The 22,510-nt window shown below is 40.4% G+C and overlaps 1 pseudogene; it reads right to left on the bottom strand.

The window, feature by feature from the left end:
- Positions 1–20,421: 20,421 nt before the first annotated feature.
- LOC132229269 (large ribosomal subunit protein uL10-like) lies at positions 20,422–21,550 on the bottom strand (annotated as a pseudogene).
- Between the last annotated feature and the right edge of the window lie 960 nt (positions 21,551–22,510).

The raw sequence follows: 22,510 nt of genomic DNA on the forward strand, positions 1-22,510 counted from the left end.
TTAGTATTTTTTCTTGAACATTAACTTACCAGATACTGAATAACTGAACGAATTAATATGTGTAACGAATATAAACCTATTTTTCTTGTTCTCCAAAAGTGAAATATTTCCTGTTGCGCACACCAAACAAGTCAGTCAAAGACTAATGACATGGTAATTGGCTGCTAAAATATTCACTGCTAGTATTAGTGGATAAAAATGGTGCACTTGCATGTAAGGCGCGTAAGGGAAATGAATGCAAAACAATTATAATAATCAATTATTAGAGAACATTGTGATTCATTATTAATAACTAGAGGCCCAGTGCACGAAAATTGTGCACCTGGGGGGTGAGGGTCCCTCAGGCTGGCCTGCACCCTCTCACAGTGCAGGAACTCTCGAGGGATGTCTGACTGATGGTTTTGGTCCGCTGAGCAGGCCTACGCTGGCAGTTGGTCATCCTTAGCGCTGCCGTGAAGGCAGGAGAGGCTCCCACCACCGCTGCTGCACTTGCCAGCTGTGAGTATGGCTCAAGGCTTCTGGCTGAGCAGTGCTCTCCCTGTGGGAGTGCACTGACCACCAGGGGGCAGCTCCTGTGTTGAGCGTCTGCCCCCTGGTGTTCAGTTCACATCATAGCGACTGGTCGTTCTGCCCTTTAGTCGATTTGCATATTAGCCTTTTATTATATAGTATTATATATAACAGGATATTATAAAAATTAAGCTATGGAATTTTTATTGAAACATTTCTTATATACCATTATATTGGCTGGGCCACAAAAATATTCATTGTGGGCCACATGTGGCCTATAGGCCGCGAATTTGACATGCTTGCTATACAGGGACCCTTTTATATCTCATTGGCAAGACGACCCCATTGGAGTCTCAGCTTTACTCTCCCAACTGTCTCAGATCCCTTCTCTTGTGTGCTCAGTGAATGAAACCACTCCCTTTGTAGAGAGGAGCTCAACAATAAGGTGGAGGTTGTAGATGCTCCTAATCCTGGTACTGCTCAGAGCTGTAACACAGAGATCAGAGCAAGACTCCTGTGAGTGTCCAGGTTTATTTGATTTTGTGATCCTTGGAAATAGCTATCATTACATCAAAACAGGCAGCAATGTTGTAGACTATATATTATTCAACATAATGATGTGATTCAAAATGAAATTGAAGAGTAATATTAAACTTTTTAAATATATAAAACTTATATCAACATTGATTTAGAAGTTGATATATAAAGCTGTCAAATAACTTTTACATCACGGATTCCTACTTTTTTTTTTTTTACTTGGACATTCTTATTCTCAGGTCACACTATTTCAGCACTTAAATTCCAACTCCCTGGGGACTCTTACTGTATTCAGAGCTCCCTTGACTCTGAGGTAGAGAGATAACACACAGAATACCTACAGGTTTCCTGACCAGAAAAGAACTTTTGTTCTTTTCTCTTATGATTACCACTATTCTTTTACTCCTTCTCCTACTGCTTTATCCTCATTTCTCACAAGCAAGTATGTATTCCAATTACATGGAAGGTACTTTCTTTCTGATCCACCTTATCCAGCTTCCAGCAATTCCTGGTCCCCACACCCACCTTTCCCAGAGGGCACATGTTGGGTAGACCTTCTTCATGGTCCCACTCCACGTTGTTTCCTAATGCTGGTCACACTGTCCTAGAACTCGGATATTTGACCTTAAGACTGTTGTTTTTCTACAACAAGAATTACTTCAGTTTTCAAAATAAAGCAGCTGATGAGGCAAACATTGCTTACGGAGATAAATTAAATGGAAAATAACTGGACAAAGTCTCACATAGTAAAAAGATTCAGTGGATTTTTTTCTTTTATTCCAAGTTATTCTGTATGGGCTTGACATTATATTGGAAGACACTGATTCAGGAAAAAATAATAACTTTCTTTGTCATATTATAATATTGATGTTTTTTATGTTCTCAAAGTTTGCCTATTTCTTATAACCTGACTGGAGTGAGAATATATTTTCTTACAGTTCAGCAGCTTGTGGTTTAATTTGCTACATTTTAAGGAATTCTCCTAGTAAATTTGTAATTGTCTCAGTAAACTATACTTTAAAATTTAATATATAAAACATGAACATTTTATGAACAAAGCAATTAGGCCTAATATGTTCTTATGCTTCTAAATTAACAAAATTGCTTTAGATATACAAGAGATGCTGAAAAGTAAACATTGCATTTGTTTCTATCATCTTTGAAATATCTTTAACTACAGAAACAAAAAAAAAAGGAAAGATTTTTGAGGCTGCAGAATTTTTGTAAGTTAAATCTCTACTCCTTTTTCCTATGGGATCCTAGTTCCTATCTAAGACATTCTAAATCAAATGAACACATCTCTTTTCTATACACATAAAACTGGCATAGATAATGAAGAAATCCAGTGTTCAAACTCTTGAAATATTTATTTCTGCTTTAAGGATCAAGTCCACACTTTTTATTTGTTATCATGGTTTACTAAGCCCAACATTATTTGGCCACTAATTATGAGAGAGAGAGAGAGAGAGAGAGAGAGAGAGAGAGAGAGAGAGAGAGAGAGAGAGAGAACAATTGGTTGCCTCTTGCCTGCATCCTTACTGGGGATTGAACCTGAAACCTGGGCATTGAACCCATCACCCTTGGTGTATGGATGATGCTCCAACCAACTGAGTTACACTAGCCAGGGCCAGGCTTTGACATTTTGTTGTTGTTGTTGTTCTTAATCCTTACCCTAGGATATTTTTTCCACTGATTTTTAGAGAAAGACTGAAAAGGGAGGGGGAGAGACACAGGAGAGAAACATCAATATGAGAGAAATACATCCATGGGTTGCCTCCTGCACCTACAATCAGGCCAGGGATTGAGCCTTACAACCAAGGTGCATGCCCTTGAGTGGAATTAACCCTGAAACCCTTTAGTCTATGGGCTAATGCTCTAACCTGCTGATCCAAACCAGTTAGGGCCAGACTTTTAACTTTTTAAAGCCAGGGTGCTTTGTCTCATGGGTAGGCATTTGTATAAGCAATTTTCTCTAGCTAGAACACTCATTCCTAATCTTCCTAGATGATTCTATTTAGATGTTTCTGTCAGGACACAGTGCCTGTTGCATAGTAAAAATATCAACAATTTACCTTTTGAAATAATGAATGCATGAATGAATGAGTGATAAGGACAGAGATTGGTAATGAGAGTAACCTGCACTCTTCCCTTTCCTGGCATTGCTTCTCCAGTAGCAGGTTCTAGGGCTACAGAAGATGTTGAAGGAAGGGATGTGGAAAGACAGACTGAGGGTTTGGAAGATTTGCAGCAATGGATATAGGATGAGAGGGAGAGACCAGAATGCCTGGAGGATATTACATATTTCAGAACTTGCTTAACCCTTTACAATAATCCCTAATGTTCTTTTCATTTTTATCATATTGTTATATACCAACATATGTGGTATGTTTGTGGTAAATTCTGCCTTGGATCTGTCTTATGTCCTGGAAGAACATAAATCCTTTTGGCAACACTACCATAAGTATTAGTTTTTCATGCCTATTTCTGAACCCTTCTTCCCAACTCTCCTTCAGCCAACCAACCTCAATACATGGATGTCTGAACTTGAACATGTCTAAGAAGTATTTGGGGCATCTGTATACTATTATAAATCATCCTTGTTTTTACCAAGTAATTGCCAGTCTCACTTCAGGAAGATCAATATTTAAGAAAGATATACCCATGTTTCTAGATTCTCTTTGTTTACTATAATCACCCAAGGCTTATGATGCATTTTACCTAATATCCGCAGAAGCAATTAAGTTCTCCTTACCTAAATTTCCATAATCAAGTCAGGGTCCCATATCTTCACTTATCCTCTAGCATGCTTAGTTCCCTGTTAAACCATATTTCTGTGTACTTTTTGACTAGTCAATGGGACGGTGGAGCAAAGGGAAGGATGTGAGTTGGCTACAGTTTCTTGGAGGAATCTGGGAGGATGCTAAAGAGGACTAAGCAGGGTGCGGAGGTCAGGGAGCAACAGTGTGTCTGGGTTCCTTTCATAGCACTGTGAGTGTGTTTGTCTTCAGCTCATGACCTTTGAGTAGAGCTATCTCAATTAGCATTTTTGCATACCACCTGTTCTGTATTATTGTCTCCCTTCTCTGATCTCGTAAAGGATTAATGACTTTGCAAATAAAGTTACAGTTTGTGTTTTGTATTTTTTATCCTATTATATAGAAACCCTGGGTCCATCATGAACAGAGGCTCGACCAACCGGAAGCCAGTCCTGCAGTCAGTGTTGGGTTGCCATGGTGACCCAGCACTGACTGCTGGGGGGCTGCGAATCAGGCCTAGAGAGAGGCCTGAAGAGAGAAGCAGGGTCTGATCCATAGCCTGTGTGGCAGCTGTTGATCAGCACTTGCCTCTCTCTTTCTCTCCACCAGGCCAGGAGCCACGACTCCATTTCTCTCCAGGCCTCCACCCGGACTGCTGATCAACCCTGTCTTTCCAATCAAGCCCCGTTGATAGGCCCAGAGATACTGACTGGCATAGAAACCAACCAATCAGAACCAAATCTGGGTGAAGTGTGAGGAGCTAATAGTTGCCTAGGAGGCAGAGCTTTTGATGCTGACTGGCATAGAAACTGACCAATCAGAACCAAATTGGCCGGCAGAAGAGGGCAGTTGGGGGCAAGATTGGGCCGGCAGGGGAGGGCAGTTAGGTGTGATCAGGCAGGCAGAGGCAATTAGGGGCAATCAGGCTGGGAGGGAAGGGCAGTTGGGGCTGAGATCAGGCAGGCAGGGGAGGGCAGTTGGGGGTGAGATCAGGCTGTCAGGGGAGGGCAGTTGGGGGCAACCAGGCCAGCAGGGGAGGGTAGTTGGGGACAAGATCAGGCCAGCAGGGGAGGGCAGTTGGGGGCAACCAGGCTGGCAGGGAAGGACAGTTGAGGGAGAGATCAGGCTGGCAGGGGAGGGCAGTTAGGGGTGATCAGGCAGGCAGAGGCAGTTGGGGGCGAGATCAGGGCAGCATGGGAAATAAGTTGGGGGAAAGATCAGGCTGGCAGGGGAGGGCAGTTAGGGTTGATCAGGAAGAGAGGCAGAGGCAGTTAGGGGTGATCAGGCAGGCAAGCAGAGAGGTTAGGGGCAATCAGGAAGGCAGGTAGAGGCAGTTAAGGGTGAATAGGCAGGCAGGCAGGCATGTGAGTGGTTAGGAGCTAGCGGTCCCAGATTGTGAGAGGGATGTCTGACTGCTGGATTAGGCCTGATCCCTGTGGGGTCCCCGATTGGAGAGGGTGCAGGCTGGGCTGAGGGAAACCTCCCTCTGTGCACAAATTTCATGTACTGGACCACTAGTTAATATATATTTACCTAATCTCTTCAGCTAGATGTGTATTTTCCATAAGAGCACACGCTTCATGGTCAGAGTCATGTCTCAAATGTATTATGTGCCTCTAACAACATCTAATACAATTTCAGATATAAATATAAAATTGCCAAGACTATAAAATGGGTAAGGATTTAAATAGGTTAAACAAATAAATATTTTATGCAGGGTAATTTTCTGGAATGCAGTGAAAACATTGCCCTTTGCAGGTATAAAAATGTGCTCCAGGGATTTAGAGAATGAGTTCCAACTTAGGAATGGGTGTTATCTAGAGAGATTCATACAGAAGGCCTTGAAAGATGAGTATGATTTAATGGATGGGAAAGAGAAGGTACACTCTATGCTGAGGAAATACAGCTTTTATTTTTCTACAAAGTGTTTTCTTTTTAAAAATATATGTTTTATTGATTTTTTACAGAGTGGAAGGGAGAAGGATAGAGAGTTAGAAACATCAATGAGAGAGAAACATCGATCAGCTGCCTCCTGCATACCCCCTACTGGGGATGTACCTGCAACCAAGGTACATGCCCTTGACCGGAATTGAACCTGGGACCCTTCAGTTCGCAGGCAGATGCTCTAGCCACTGAGCCAAACCGGTTACGGCTCTACAAAGTGTTTTCAATGGAAAACTAGTTTTAATGAATATTATTAGTAATTTAAATGTAATGATTTTTGTGTATAAATATGTCCAGAGAGTGCTGAGCTAAAAGAGAGTTCCTATTGTATGTATTATAAGATTTCACCATTATTTCTTATTATGATAAGTAATATAACTCTTTAGTACCAGCATAAAGCATTTTCATAATTTATTTTGTTTTAGAACTATCACTTCTGAAAGTATCCGAACAATCGTGTTCCCAGGAACACGGTTTGGGAAATGCTGAGCTGGAGGAAAGACTCAGAGACATGAACATGTGTGGGACTTTCTGTGGACTGTCCAGTAGCTTGTGATGAACAATTTGTAGTAAAACCCTGTGGCAATAACAATAGGAAAGTACTGATGTAATTATAGGTGGAAACATAGTAAAAGGCTTAATTTTAATCTTCCTCCCTAGGTTATAGAGGTACTAAAGGTTTTGAGGATCAGTGTAAGGTTATCCAAGGAAGAAGATAATTCTGCTTTAAATGTGAAGAATGCATTGCAGAAGCCAAACATGTATGACACTAACACCTGTCAGGAGACTCCCATAGAAGTACAGTGAGGATACTCACTAACACTAAGGCAGCAAGTGTGGCACGGAAAGACAGATAGGAAACACAAAAAGAGAATGGACAGAAATGTAAAGATTGTTCACCTTTAGGAAAACTATTCATCAGATTCAGCGCATTAATAGATTAAGGAGAAAAATCTGCAATCACCTTGACTATATCAGCAATTATTATGTAAAATTCAACACTTTTTTTCTGTTTTAAAACAAAGACAAACACAATCTCATAGTAAATGTGGGACAGAAGTAAACATTCTTAGGCTTGGTAAAGAGAATTCACCAGAAGCCTGTAGCAAACAGGCTAGTTTATGGTTTTACATTAGAGCCATTTTTATTACAGTCAGGATTTATTGGAGGTTTTTGCCTATGAATAAGATAAGAAAAGGATTAAAAGGAATAAGAACTGTGAAATAAAGGTATATTTAATTGTGGGTGGTGTGTTCTATAAAGAAAACCTCCCAGATATTTAGACATATTATGAGAATTACAGCATGACAAATTGTCACTGTCTAAATGCTATTCCAAATTTTTGTAGCATGACTTTACTGGATACCAGAAGCTAGAAATCATAAAATTATATTTACCAAGCCCACTTTCAGCTCATGTGCTCCGGCTTCTACAAGCACACACTCATAAGAGATACTTCGAACTGAAAATGAGGTCCAAAGCATGCTTCTGTTGTTCTTGCTGGCAGTGAGTGTTGGAAAAACATTTGGTTCCTAGGGTGGTGGTAACAGTTCCCAATGCTTGGACCCTCCCTTGTTTGTAGCTGCTGAGAGGTTTCCATTCTGGAGGTTGAGGTCAACAGCTTTGGATGAGCTGCTTGATGCCTGGTTGTGGCTGAGCTGTGGTCTTGGAGTCAGCCCTTGGACAGTGACTTTTTGATTCTCCAACATTCAATTTCTGGCAGAGACATTGGCTCCCTTGCAGGCTAGTTTAAAATGCCCTTCTGGGTGTCACTCCTGGAAGCTCAGCCTAGAGCTCATTTGGCCCTTTCTATAATTTTGCAAACAATCTATTTTCTATATTAAATCATTTTCTTTGGGAGAGCAAACTGGAGTGGTAGCTATCATTTGTAAGCCCCTGACTGATATAGTTAATTGCCTGATATAAGATTAATACAATCCAGTTTTTATTTCTACAAAAGAGCAAATACGTGGTTTATAAATAAATTTTTATATGCCCATGTACAGCAGCAACAAAATAATGGTACATGACCTTTACAAAGAAAATTACAAAAGCTTACTTAAACACATTACAGAAAATAGAAAACATAGAAAACATATGGTACACATGGGTATAGGAAGATCTAATATTATAAAAATGTCAATTCCCTTCAAATGGAAATAAACTTTCAGTGAAATTCCTCCAAAAATCCCAGCAGGTGTTTTATGTGTGCACATGTGGAACTTGATAGTCTTATTCAAAAATTTGAAATAAAGTAGAGAGCCAAAATAGCTTAAACCAATTTATATTGACAACTAATGAGTGACAATGACAACATATTGACTTAATTATTGGATCTTTGGAGTAAGTCATGATCTCATTAGATTAAGTCCCCCCACTTCCTTTAAGAAAATCCCTTATTAGTGTCTACACAAAATTCCTAAAACCTAGTGAAATTTGCATCTCTACAATTTGAGTATTCCAATTTTCGAACATGATATATCCCTAATATTGCTTCCTCAGTTCTCTCAATCATATTAGTTTTGTGAGTCCTACACATTTTTCATTAGATATATTAATCAATGTTTGCTGTTTTTGATGATATTACATGGTATTATATGTTAAGTTTCACTTTCCAATTCTGTTGGTGATGAATATCCAAAAACAATACATTCACTTGGTGTCCTACCACCTCAAAAAATGCATTTTTTAGTTCTTATAATTAATGTTTATTACTTTGGATTTTTTATGTATAGGGTAATGTCATAAATATCATCTGAGAATGACACTTTTTCATTCTTCATAATCCTTGTGCCTTTTTTCTTTATTGTGCCTTATTGCATAATTAAAACCTCCTACATAATATTAAATAGAAGGAATGATGTTGGGAATCCCTATTTCAATTTTGGGGGAAGTTTTTAATTTCACTGACTTGGTGTTTGCTACAGAGATTTTGTAGATATGTTTTAGATATTTTTTGTAGATATTTTGTAGATAAGTGAAATGCCATTCCTAACTTGCTTAGAATTGTACCATGAATAGATTTAAATTTTCAGAATATTTCCATTTTCAATAAATATGATACTGTGTTTTTTTCTTCATTATTCTATTAATATGCTGTCTCAGTTCTTTTGGGCTACTATAACAAGAATGCCATTGACTGGATGGCTTAAACAATAAACGTTCATTTCTCACAGTTCTGGAGGCTGAGAAGTCGAAGATCAAGGTGCCTGCAGATTCTGTGTCCAATAAAGGTGTGTTTCCTGGTTAAGATTAATGTCTTATGTGTCTTTACATGACAGAAAGAGCAAAGGAGCTCTCTGGTGTTTCCTTTATAGGAACACTAATTCCACTCTCATGACCTAATCACTTCCCAAACTCCCCGCCTGCATGTCCTCACACTGCGGGTTAAGGTATCAACATATGAATTTTGGGGAGACACAGACATTTAGTCCATAACATGTAGTAAGTTGCATAAATTGATTTTCAAATATTAATCCAAACTTATTTTTCTGGAATAAATACAACTTGATATTGATATATTATCTCTTAAAATATTTTGCTAGACTTAGTTAGATAATATGTTGTTTAGAATTTGTGCATCTGTGTTCATAATTGAAATTGGCCCATAATTGTTTTATGGCTTTTTAAAAGTTTTGGTATCTAGGTTTTCTGGCCTCATAAAATGAGTTATTATTCATTTTTTCTATTATTTGTTAATGTTCTGTTTGGTGTTGCTTCCAATTTAAATGTTTGCTGAAATTTACCAGGGAAGACATATGAGCATAGAATTTTTATGGATATGGTTTTAATTACACATTCAATTTTTAATAGTTATATGAAAACTTGGACTCATTTCTTCTTGTGTCATTGTTGGTAACTTGTTTATCTCCAAGGAAATTTTTAAAATTTTAATTTGTTTATGTAAATTTGTTCATGAGATCCTTTTATTGTCGTTTTAAAAAGCTAGTTGTTATATTCTTTTACCCTCACCTGAGGATATATTTATTGGTTTTAGAGAAAAAGGAAGGGAGGGAGAGAAACATTGATGTGAAAGAGAAATATTGAGATTGCATATCAAACCTACAACCTAGAAATGTTCCTTGACTGGGAACCCAACCTCCAACCTTTTGGTGTACAGAACAATGTTCCAGCCAATGAGCAACCCAGCCAGGTTTACATTTAGTTAACATTTAAAAAACAAACAAAAAGTATTTATCACCATTAAAAGTTTACTTAAGTCTTTTTAAAAAAATATTTTTATTGATTTTTTTAAGAGAGAGAGGAAGAGAGAGGGCTAGAGAAGAGGGATAGATAGATAGAAGCATCAGTGAGGCAGGAAAATCATTGATTGGTTGTCTCCTGCACATACTGAGGACTGAATCTGCAACCTGGGCATGTGCCCTGACTGGGAATCAAATTGGTGACCTCTTGGTTCCTGGGTTGATGCTCAATCACTGAGCCACACCAGCCGGCTACTTATGCATTTTTGAAATACATTCCTCACATCCCTTCTCTACCTCTATCCTCAGGGATGTGTGGGTAACTACTGATTTGCTTTCTGTCACTGTACATCATTCTGTAACTCCTAGAATTTTATATAAATGGAGTTAAATAGCATATACTATTTTTATTTGACTTATTTCTATAAACATAAATATTTAGTAATGTGTACCAAGTTATGTTTTCCTTTTTATTGCTTAGTATTATTCCATTGAAAAAATATATTGCAATAATAATCATACACTTATTAATGGACATTTTGGTTGGTTTCAATTCTTGAGTCTTATAAAACTACTATGAATATTCATGTAAAAGTTTCTGTGTAAACACATTTTCATTTTTCTTGATTAAGCATCTAGGAGTAGGAAAGCTGAATTATATAGTAGTTGTGTATTTAATTTTTAAAAAACTGCCAAAGTGTTTTCCGAAGCAGTTGTTCCATTTTACATTCTGAGCCATGAAAATTTCACTTCCATTACATTCTTGTTGGTTAATCTTTTTGGTTTTACCTAAAAAGTGTAATAATAGCTCATCCTGGTTTTAATTTGAATTTCCGTAATGACTCATGATGTTGAGCATCTTTTCATGTGCTTCTTTGCCATATCTTGTAGGTGAAATGTTTATTCAAATATGTTGCCTATTTCAATATGTGTGCTGCTCCTTTCCTTATAGTTGAGGTTTGAACTCTTTTTATATTCTGGATTCAAGCCCTTTGTCAGATCTATGATTTGGAAATATTTTCCCACTTATTTATTTGTAATTTACTTATCTTAACAGTGTCTTTTTAATAACAGAATTTTTAATATTGATAAATTCCAATTATCTACTTGTTCTTTTATGGATTTGCCCTAATCTTAATCACAAGGTTTTTCTCATAAGTTTTCTTCTAAAAATGTCATAGTTTTTGGTTTTACATTTAGGTCTATGATCCATTTGAAATATGAATTGAAGTACATTTAAAAATATCATCTAATATTATAGCATCATTTATTGAAAATATTATCTTATTCTACTGAATTGTCTTGTACCTTTGTTGTAGGTGAATGATTAAACCATAGATTTTTTTTAGCCTTTTAATATATTTTCAGGCTAAAAATTTCCTTCTTAGCCTAATTTCAATTAGACCCCAGAAGTTTTGAAATATAATATTTTTTAAAAATATTTTTATTGATTTCAGAGAGGAAGGGAGAGGGAGAAAGAGATAAAAACATCAATGATAAGAGAGAATCATTGATGTGCTGCTTCCTGCATGCCTCCTACTGGGGATGGAGCCCACAACCCAGGCATATGTCCTGACTGGGAATTAACTGGCAACCTCCTGGTTCCTAGGCAGATGCTCAATGACTGAGCCATACCAGTTGGGCTATCATGGGCATTTTAGCTAAAAGGAATTAGAACTATAGTTCAAAATGGAAAGTAAAGAAAAAAGGTATCTGAATGAGAAAGGACAAAAACTATATTTATTCACTCAGAACTTCATTTGTTAATATAAAGTCCCTCAGAAGCTACAGAAAAAGCTATAGCATTGATAACTGAGTTGAGCATGAATGCAAGCAATAAAGTCAATATAAAAAATAAATTGCATTATTATATATTTGCAATTGAAAATTGAAATAAAAATGGCATTTATAATAGCCTTAAAATTGAAATAATTAATATACTAGGTTATTGCAATGCTGGAGGCATGAGATGTTGGGGATCCTGGGGAAGAGGACTAGGGTGAAGAAGATGAAAATAGTTTTGAGAAGGAATATAAAGTAAAAATGGGTAGAGAAAAAGAGAGGACTATTAAGACCATAACACCAAAGATTACATGCTAAATAATAGGAACAATGTTGACTCTTAACAAAAACAGAAGGGCAAAAGGGAAGCTGATTTCTGGAGAAATACTTAATGTTTTTGAGCGAATGAGGTTTTAAAAGCTAGAAAAATATTTATGTGAAATGCATCCTACTGATATTTCCTTCTGCCTGCCCCTTGAATAATGATCCCTTCTTTTTCATTAATGTTAAGTCCTTGCTTCTACTCTCTTTATTCTTTCTCTGAATAACTTACCCACGGCTCATACATGTTGAAATCCATTGTGTTTATTGCCAATATCATTTTGGGTTCACTTCTTAACCTGAATGTTGCTAAATATCTCTACCAACCTACAACAGTGTTTCCCCATTACCTAGCACACTGATGAACTTTAAAAAAAATTGGTCCCAGTATTCACCTAAGCAGAACATTGCTTGTTATGTCCCCTCTGGGTAACATTACTCTTATGTAGGAAATTTATTCTGAGTGACCCTTTAACTAGCAATTAGGCAGTCTGGGCCATAATTTCTTATTGAATTGATAATGATGTAGTGAAGGGAAGAATGTAAAGCTTTGCTAAAGTCAAAAGAGGCTCCGTTGTCTCTCTTGCATCTACCTATCTTATCATTTCTTCATAGAAGATGAATCTTGTAATTTCATAAAATGCTGACACAAGCTTTATGGCTTCATCACCAAGTAGTTTTTGTCTTCATTATGGCCTTCTTGTGGCTAGGATAATCTTCTTACAACATATTGGAACTCAGACAAAAGGAGGGACTTCAGGGGGTTACTAGGAGGATGCCTTCTTTATCAAAATTGATCTATTTCTTCATAACCAAGGGGGATGCCTAGCAAAGCTGCCACAGTGTTAAATTTGACTGATAAATTCCTTTCTACCTGTGATGGGATGAAGCTCTGCTGTGGTCTATGTTACTGCAGCATAGGCTTTGTTTCTGTTGTTTAACAGTCATTCTCAAATATGCCAGAGAAAGGGATAGGAAAAACAGATTTTATTTTTTTGAGTGCTATGTCCTAGTGATTCTTTTTCTGAGCACATTATATACCATGAACATAAGTCATTCAAAAGGGGCTAGGGGACCCCTTTACAGAAAATGTATGATAAAAGTTGGCTATGATGTCAGAAAATAGCTTTTTTTCAAATGCTGATCGTAACATTACCATGCAGGCTGAGAGAGTCACACTCATTGAGGTTTAATTTGGTATGGCATTGCAGTGAATTTTCCATGACACACAATCTATACTCTGGCAAGTTTTTACTTCTCTGAAGGATGACTCTAAATAAGGCCATTAAAATACTCAGGGATTAGTGAGTGTGTTCACTGCACACATCTCCAGAGCTATCCCAGGTTTAATGTTTCTTCATCAAGGTACTAGGATGCTCTTCAAAGCTACATGTAGAGTTGAGGTGCTTAACACATACTGCAGAACCTGTAGCCCTATGGGGGCTTAAGGAAGGAACTTGTCATTGGTGGTCATGGCATTTGAATTTGGTTTAGTTCGCACCTTGCTGAAACCATCAGGTCATTTTTATAAAAAAACAAAAACAAACTAGAGGCCTGGTGCACAAAAGTTATGCACGGGGGGTCCCTCAGCCCGGCCCGCAACCTCTCCAATCCTGGACCCCTCGGGGGATGTCCAACTTCCATTTTAGTCAGACAGTCAGAAAATCCCTCTCACAATCTGGGACAACTGGCTCCTAACTGCTCACCTGCCTGCCTGACTAATTGCCCCTACCCCTCTGCCTGCCTGCTTGATCGCCCCTAACTTACCCCCCACCCACCTGATCTCCCCTAACTGCTCTCCCCTGCCAGCCTGATTGCTCCTATATACTCTGCCTTAGCCCCTGCCACCATGGCTTTGTCCAGAAGGAAGGCAGGATGACTGGGAGATGTCCGATCAACCCAGTCTAATTAGCATATTACCCATTTATTAGTATAGATGTTTTTAATTGATTTTAGGGAGAGAAAGGGAGAGGGAGAAAGAGATAGAAACATCAATGATGAGAGAGAATCACTGATTGGCTGCCTCTTACATGCCTCCTACTAGGGACTCAGCTCATAGCATGGGCATGTGCTCTGATGTGGAATCAAACCATGAACTCCTGGTTCATGGGTTGACACTCAACCACTGAGCCACAGCGATTGGGGCTATCAGATCTTTTAATCTTTCTCAACATATCCTCATTAAAAAAAAAAAAAATTATTGATTTCAGCGAGGAAGGGAGAGTGAAAGAGAAACAGAAACAACAATGATGAGTCAGAATCACTGATCAGCTGCCTCCTGCACACCCCCTACTGGAGACTGAGCCCACAACCTGGGCATATGCCCTTGACTGGAATTGAACCCGGGACCCTTCAGTCTATAGGTGGATGCTCTATCCACTGAACAAAACCATCAAGAGCTATCTTCATTTTTTAAAAAATTGTTTTTTCTCATGCAACTCTCATAATAGGCCCTATAATTAATTTCATTTGTGATGTTTATCTATTTTACTATATTTGCTTACCATTTCTGTTCCTCTCTGTTTTTCTAATTTATAAGATTCTGACTTCATCTTACTTTCCTTTAGCTATTTCATTGAGAGATGGTGCTATTTTTCTATTTTTTTTTTTGGTATGGCTTACCTGTATTCACTAATTAATTTGTTTACATTTTATCTTAATTATTAATAAAGAGATCTAACACTATAAAATTATAACAATAGTTTTGGCCACATGACTTCTTAGTGACAAGAGAGATGAGGTTGCTGCAACAAACAGATCTCAGAATATACAGGAGTTGGCAAAAGTAGGTTCACAGTTGTGAGTACATGCAACAGTTTATTCTTGTATTATTATTTATTAACTAGAGGCCCGGTGCACAAAAATTTGTGCACTCGAGACGGTCCCTCAGCACGGCCTGTGCCCTCTCGCAATCTGGGACTCCTCAGGGAATGACCACCTGCTGGCTTAGGCCCGCTCCCCAGGGGATTGGGCCTAACTGTCAATCAGACATTGCTCTGGCATCCTGGGAGCCCTTGGGGGATGTCCACTTGCCAGCGAGCAGGCCTAGCTGCAGTCAGACATCCTTAGTACTGCTGAGGAGGTGGGAGAGGCTCCCACCACCACTGCTGTACCGGCAGCCATCAGCCTGGCTTGTGGCTGAGCAGAGCTCCCCCTGTGGGAGAACACTGACCACCAAGGGACAGCTCCTGCATTGAGTGTCTGCCCCCTGGTGGTCAGTGTGTGTCATAGTGACCAGTCATTCCCAGTCATTCTGCTGTTAGGGTCAATTTGCAAATTACCCTATTATTATATAAGATAGAGGCCTGGTGCATGGGTGGGGGCCAGCTGGTTTGCCCTGAAGGGTGTCCTGGATCAGGGGTGGTGATCCTGCTGGGGTGCCTGGCCAGCCTAGGTGAGGGGCTGAGTGCCATTTTCAGGCTGGCCACAGCCCCTTCAGTGTGGGGGGTCCCTGCTGGGGTGCCTGGCCAGCCTGGGTGAGGGGATGATGGCTGTTTGCAGGCTGGCCAAGCCCCCTAGCAGGGACCCTCACACCATGAGGGTGTGGCCATCCTGGGTGAGGGGCTGATGGCTGTTTGCAGGCTGGCCACAGCCCCAGCCACCCAAGCTCCCAGTGGAGGCTGGCTGGAAGCAGGTATCTGGGATTTATTTAGCTTCTATAATTGAAACTTTGCTTCCTTTTGCAGAGGCCACAGCCAGCCAGAGCAAGCGGGAAGCTTGGCTTCCTCCATTGCCGGGGCAACCAAGCCTTCTGTTTGCTCCAGCTCCGTGGCTGCTGGCCGCCATCTTGGTTGGGTTAATTTGCATATAGTTGCTCTCATTGGCTGGTGGGCATGGCTTGGGCATAGCAAAGGTATGGTCAATTAGCATCTTTGTCTTTTATTAGTGTAGACTACAGGCCCGATGAACAAAATTCATTCAAGAGTAGGCCTCTCTTTCCCTGACTGCTAGCACTGGCTTTTCTCTGGCACCCGGGACCCGGACTTCTCTCTAGCACCTGGGACTCGTGCTTCCTTCCAGCCAGTGGCAGGCACTTAAACCCAGGACCTAGGCTTCCCTTGCAGCCCCGGCATCATCCAAAGGTTTTCCAGAAGGACATCTGGAAGGATGTCCAGTCTAATTAGCATATTATGCTTTTATTATTATAGATTATTGCATTTTCCATACAAACAACTGTAGAAATATTTTTGCCCTGCCCTGTATTTTTCTTCAATATAACAGTCCAGATATGTCCAAGTCATTAAGTGGCTCTGCTTTATGGTATCATTCAGGGACCTAAGTTTTTTTTCATTTTCTTTTTCTCTCTTTCCTGCAGTATTGTATTCATCTGCATGGTCAGAACCAAGACAACACAACTCCCAGATCTAGTACACAGTAAGTGACTTCATCTGTAATTATAATGATGATCTAGAAATTACCCCAATTATTTCTCTTAATCCTATTGGCCAGATCATAGTTACATGGCCAAACCTAGTTACAAAGAGGATGGAAAATGTGGTCTCTAGCTTTGTTACCTTCTAAATCAATGGAAAGAAAAGCAAAATAAATATTAGAGCTCCACTTCGTATTTTAATACACAATGTTCTCATTTTTTCATTTCCTAAATAGTTTGTGGTTTAATTTATTTCTTTGATTCAATAGTAATTTGGGAGAATTTTTAAATTTCATCAATTTGAGTTTTTAAAAAGTATTACATTAAAAACATTTTTTTATTATTATTACTGACTTTTAGAGACAGAGGAAGAGAGAGGGAGAGGGAAACATTGATGTGACTCCTGCATGCCCCTACCAGGGATCTAGCCGGAATCCTGGGCATGTGCCCTGACTGGGAATTGAGCTGGCAATCTTTTGGTGTAAGGGACGATGCCTAACCAACTGTGTCACACCAGCCAGGGTTTTAAAAAGTATTTATTACTAATTTATAACTTAGTTCTCTAATGCCTAAATAACTAAATCTGTTTACTTTTTTCTTTTTTGATAAGAGAGCTTGGGCCCTTAATCAATTTTTACAAATGTTCCATGATTCTTGAAAAGGAAGTCTAAAATCTGTTTATAGCATTAAAAATCCAAATGTGCCTTGTAATAATTTTCTTAATTATATTATCACTTGTCAACTTGTCAACATATTTCAATACTTTTTATCTGTTGATTGAGCAAAAGAGAGAGTTGCATTGAAATTTCCCTAATAACTGTCTCTCTAACATTTTTGCTTTATGTAGTTTTATTTTGTTATTTAACACATAAAATTCCATGATTCTTTTATTCAAAAAGTTGTAAGTTTTGTTAGTATGAAGTAACTGTTTATTCTTTTTTTTCTTTTTTTAAATATATTTTATTGATTTTTTACAGAGAGGAAGGGAGAGAGATAGAGAGTTAGAAACATCGATGAGAGAGGAACATCAATCAGCTGCCTCCTGCACATCTCCTACTGGGGATGTGCCCGCAACCCAGGTACATGCCCTTTGACTGGAATCGAACCTGGAACCTTTCAGTCCACAGGCCGATGCTCTATCCACTGAGCCAAACCGGTTTCGGCTGTTTATTCTTTTTTATTTAATATTTCATACTATTGCTATTGAGTTTTTGGTTTGTTTTATTGGTTTATTGAGTTTAGGAGGAAAGATATGAATTATTTTGGGGTGTAAGAAAATATATTCAGTATGAAATGTGTTTGGTGAGTGGAGGAAGAGTGTATGAAACATTTTGAATAATAATAATAAAAGAAACTTTAGGGACTTCCTGGCAAAAAAGGAATTGGGACACCCTTTCTTTCCCCAAGGTTCAAGTTATTGAAACCTATCGATATAGACAAGAGTGACCTATCCAGATTCTAGTGACTTGGAACAAATAAGCTTACTGAGATAACATTACCAGGATGGCTGAAATCAGCTGCATCAATAGACTAAGTTGGTTGTTAAAGGTGAAATGTGCTCTTAGGTTCCTGAGACAGTGGGCATAGACCTTTCCCAGTCCAGTCATTTTTAGGCTAAGCTTTTGCCCAGAAGAACCAGGTCTACTGGTGAATCTAAACTGCTTTGAAATTCAAGATCCCACGTATATGTTAGCTAAGAACACTTGGTGGACCCTAGCCAGTTTGGTTCAGTGGATAGAGCATCTGCCTGCAGACTGAAAGGTTCTGGGTTCAATTCCAGTCAAGGGCACGTACCTTGGTTTCCCTGGCCCAGGCCCTGGTCAGGGCACATGCAGGAGGCAACCAAGCAATGTGTCTCTCTCACATCGATGTTTCTCTCTGTCTTTCCCCCTCCCTTCTACTCTCTAAAAATCAATGGAAAAATATTCTTGGGTGAGGATTAAAAAAAGAAAAGAACACTTGGTGGATCATAACACAGAGGTGATTAGAAACCCTTTAAATTTGGTTCCCATGTTGTTTTGATAATTTCTTGCTTTTAAGCACAGTGTGTCTACATCTTACACATTTACATTTCCTGCCCAAACATGGATTCAGGTATTTTTCCTAGAAGTCATGGATCCTCTTAATTACAAATGGAATTTAGAGATCATAATATGGACACTGAAGATACTAATTGCTACTGAATTGCCATTGGTTTTAGCCCTCTTCAGTGGACAAAACTAAAAAATACATATTTTTTGCAATGGAAAATGAAATCAAGAGTTATTGTTCATCTATCCAACTCAAATTAAAGATTATAGTTTTTGCTTATCCTGACAATCTTTGATTCTCATGATACTAATAACAATGTTCGGTCCTTTTTCACTCTATCAATCATCTACTTTTCTTTCTATTCTTATGTATGTATGTATGTATCTGTCTGCATATATTATTTTCTTTCCTAATACTAGTTTTAGTCATTTTTGGGACCTTGTTTAGAGACCAGTCATTTCCCCTTCCTAAGCAGCTGATTACCACCCTCCAACTATTTTCCTTATCACAGCCCTCATGCTCTGGGGTTTCTGTGTACCTGCTGGAATCATCCTGGAGCCAAGTATCAGATAACAAGGGATACCCCCTATGCCAGTGATGGCGAACCTATGACACGCGTGTCAGAGGTGACACGCGAAATCATTTTTTTGGTTGATTTTCTTTGTTAAATGGCATTTAAATATATAAAATAAATATCAAAAATATAAATCTTTGTTTTACTATGGTTGCAAATATCAAAAAATTTCTGTATGTGACACGGCACCAGAGTTAAGTAAGGGTTTTTCAAAATGCTGACACGCTGAGCTCAAAAGGTTTGCCATCACTGCCCTATGCCAAGGAACCTGCAAAATCATTCAATTAGGCAATCCACAAGGATACCGTGAAATCTAGCTAACCCCACACTGCTAGCTATACATAAAATGTCCCCTATACCTCCAGCTTTCTGTTATCTTGTTCCTAGTAAAACCTCTTATGTGACTTGTGTGTGAGCCTTTTCTTGTTCTGAGCTGTAAATAACAAAGAGTGCTGCCTTTCATCTATCCAAGTGTCTTTGTTTAGTGTCTCACCAGCAAAATATCTTCAAATCTTATAAAATATTAGTGGTCCAGTGCACGAAATTTGTGCATGGGGGTGAGGGTGTCCCTCGGCCCAGCCTGCACCCTCTCCAATCTGGAACCTCCATGGGGGATGTCCAACTTCCGGTTTAGGCCCCATCCCTGAACTGGCAGTCGGACATCCCTCTCACAATCCGGGACCGCTGGCTCCTAACTGCTCGCCTGCCTGTCTGCCTGCCTGTTTGCCCCTAACCACTTCTGCCTACCAGCTTGATTGCCCCCTAACTGCTCCCCTGCCAGCCTGATTGATGCCTATCTGCTCCCCTGCCAGCCTGGTAGCCCCCAACTGCCCTCCCCTGCTGGCCTGATTGCCCCCAAGGCTTTTATTAGTATAGATATGACCTTTCACAGAAAATTTCACTAACCCTGCTTTACAATAAGGGTGTGACGATTGAATCATTGGGGCCAGACACCAAGATTTACTTTCTTTGAATAGCGGAGGGAATAATTATCTTGTCTTTAAGTTGCCCTGAACATCAAATGAGCTAATGATTTAGAAAAGTATAAAGCACCATATAAAGACAACTGTCTTTTTCATATACTGAAAAGACAATTAAGTGGTAAAATGAAAAACATTATTTTTATCCTCCCCCTTCCTTTCTTTACAGCCTTTATTTAAACTTTGAAATTTATAAAAAATTCACTCCTATTTTCATTTCTTTACATTAATATTATTTTGTATTCGTTTCAGGTTTATTAGTTACAGAATAGTGGTTAGACAACCATATACTTTACAAAGTGTTCCCTGATATTTCCAGTACCCACCTGGCATCATACCATCATTACAACACTATTGACTGTATTCTCTATTTAAGTGACAATAGGTTTACAGGTTCCTTCCAATCTTCCTTTTGTGTTGCTTGCCCTTCCTTTTCTTTCTCACTCCTTCCCTCATTTTCTTTTCTTTTTAAGAGAAGTAAGCCTTTATTTTCTTGTTTCTCAAATAGAACTGGCTGAGCTGGTTGCTTTTTGGTAATTAATCAAAGAAACCAAATCCCATATCCTTGTGCAACTCCTCTGACTCTTCCTTCGCTTCACCCTTGGCTGGGGCTGCAGCAGCAGCAGGAGCAGCAGTGTGGCGGCAGCCACGGGGGCCACAGCCACAAAAGCAGATGGATCAGCCAAGAAGGCCTTGACCTTTTCAGCAAGTGGGAAGGTGTAATCACTCTTCACAGACAAATCCAGAATTCACTGCACCCATTGATGATAGAATGGGGTACTGACGCAACAGTTGGGTAACCAATCTGAAGGCATATGCTGGCAACATTGCGGACACCCTCTAGGAAGCGGGAATGCAGAGTTTCCTCTGTGATGTCAAGCACTTCCGGGTTGTATATGCTGCCATTGTCAAACACCTGCTGGATGATCAGCCCAGAGGAGAAGGAGAGATGTTCAGCTTGTTCAGCAGTGTGGCTTCGCTGGCTCCCACTCTGTCTCCAGTCTTAATCAGCTGTGCATCACTCAGGATTTCAGTGGTGCCCTGGAGATGTTAGTGGTGATGCCTAAAGCCTGGAAGAAGGAGATCTTCTCTGGCCCCAGACCAGTGTTCTGGGCTGGCACAGTGACTTCGCACAGGGCAATGGCACCAGCAGGGGCAGCAGCTGGCACCTTATTGGCCAGCAGCATGTCCCTGATCTCAGTGAGGCCCTCCTTGGTGAACACAAAGCCCACATTCTCCCGGATATGAAGCAGCGGTTTATCCAGAGCTGGGTTGTTTTCCAGATGACCTTGGATGGCCTTGCACATCATGGTGTTCTTGCCTATCAGTACCCCAGCCTTCCCCGGGGGGACATGCGGATCTGATGCATCTGCTTGGAACCCACATTGTCTGCTCCCACGATGAAGCATTTTGGATAATCATCCAGAAGTTGGATGATCTTAAGGAAGTAGTTGGACTTCCAGGTTGCCCTGTCTTCCCTGGGCAACATGGCGGTGCGTTAGGGATTGCCACACAGGGTTTAAAGATGATATCACTCCCACGAGGACACCTGGCAAGAGGAAACCCTCATTTTCTTTATATAGTATCTCAATTGGCTCTCAAAGGTCAGCAAAGGCACTGGGACACACTGAATCTATTTTACAGACCAGGAAACTGAGGCCAATACCATTTGGCTGCGGAACTTGACTCAGCGCACAGAGAGCCCTCAAAGTCATGCTCTCTGTCCTTCCTAAGGGGCAGCCCTGGGGCAAACAGAACAAACCTCTCAGACAGGCTCCTGAGCCTCGTTCTCAAGCACCTCTTCATCTTCATCGCAGATGCTCCACATTCTTTCCTCTCCCCTGGCCCCATTCTTTACTGCCCCCCCTTCTCTGGAGCAGGTGGTAGGCTTCACACTCACCATGCAGGCATGCGCTGTGGTGGGGCAGGAGGGACCCGGGCTTGCTTTTGGGCCAAGGCGGGAGCAGAAGTAGCTGCCTGTCAAGTGCATAGGCCACTGGGGCGAGGCCGGGTTAGCACCAGGAGTTTCTACTAACTGCAGCAGTCGGGTACCCAGCAGTGTGGTGCCCCTCCACTGAGGTAGCACCGCCCCTCAACCCCCGCCTCAGGGTTGTGGGCCTGCCTGGCGTCCTTCCACCTTGTTCCCCGCGCGCGGCGACACCCATCTTGGGGCACTGCGGAACCTCACTCTCCGTGAGCGAGGCAGATCCCAGCCTGCCTGCCCCCCGCTCCAGCCTGAGCCCCCTCTGGCACACCCCACCTCACCACTGCTCTGCGCCCCTTGGGCCACCCGCCTCCTGGCCAGCAGCTTCACCGAAGCCACTGCGTTTGCCCAGGAGCCACCGCTAGGAAAGCCCTGCAACCAGGCCTCTTGCTGCTGCTAGGTCTCCACCCTCACCTGGTTCACCTCCTTTCTTCCACATTTGCCCTTCATCCATCCCTCTCTCCTGCAGTGCTTGAGCTCCAGGCTGAAAGAAAAGGACCAGGGCCAAGAAGGACAA

The sequence above is a fragment of the Myotis daubentonii genome, chromosome 3, assembly GCF_963259705.1.
Source record: "Myotis daubentonii chromosome 3, mMyoDau2.1, whole genome shotgun sequence".
Classification (NCBI taxonomy): domain Eukaryota; kingdom Metazoa; phylum Chordata; class Mammalia; order Chiroptera; family Vespertilionidae; genus Myotis; species Myotis daubentonii.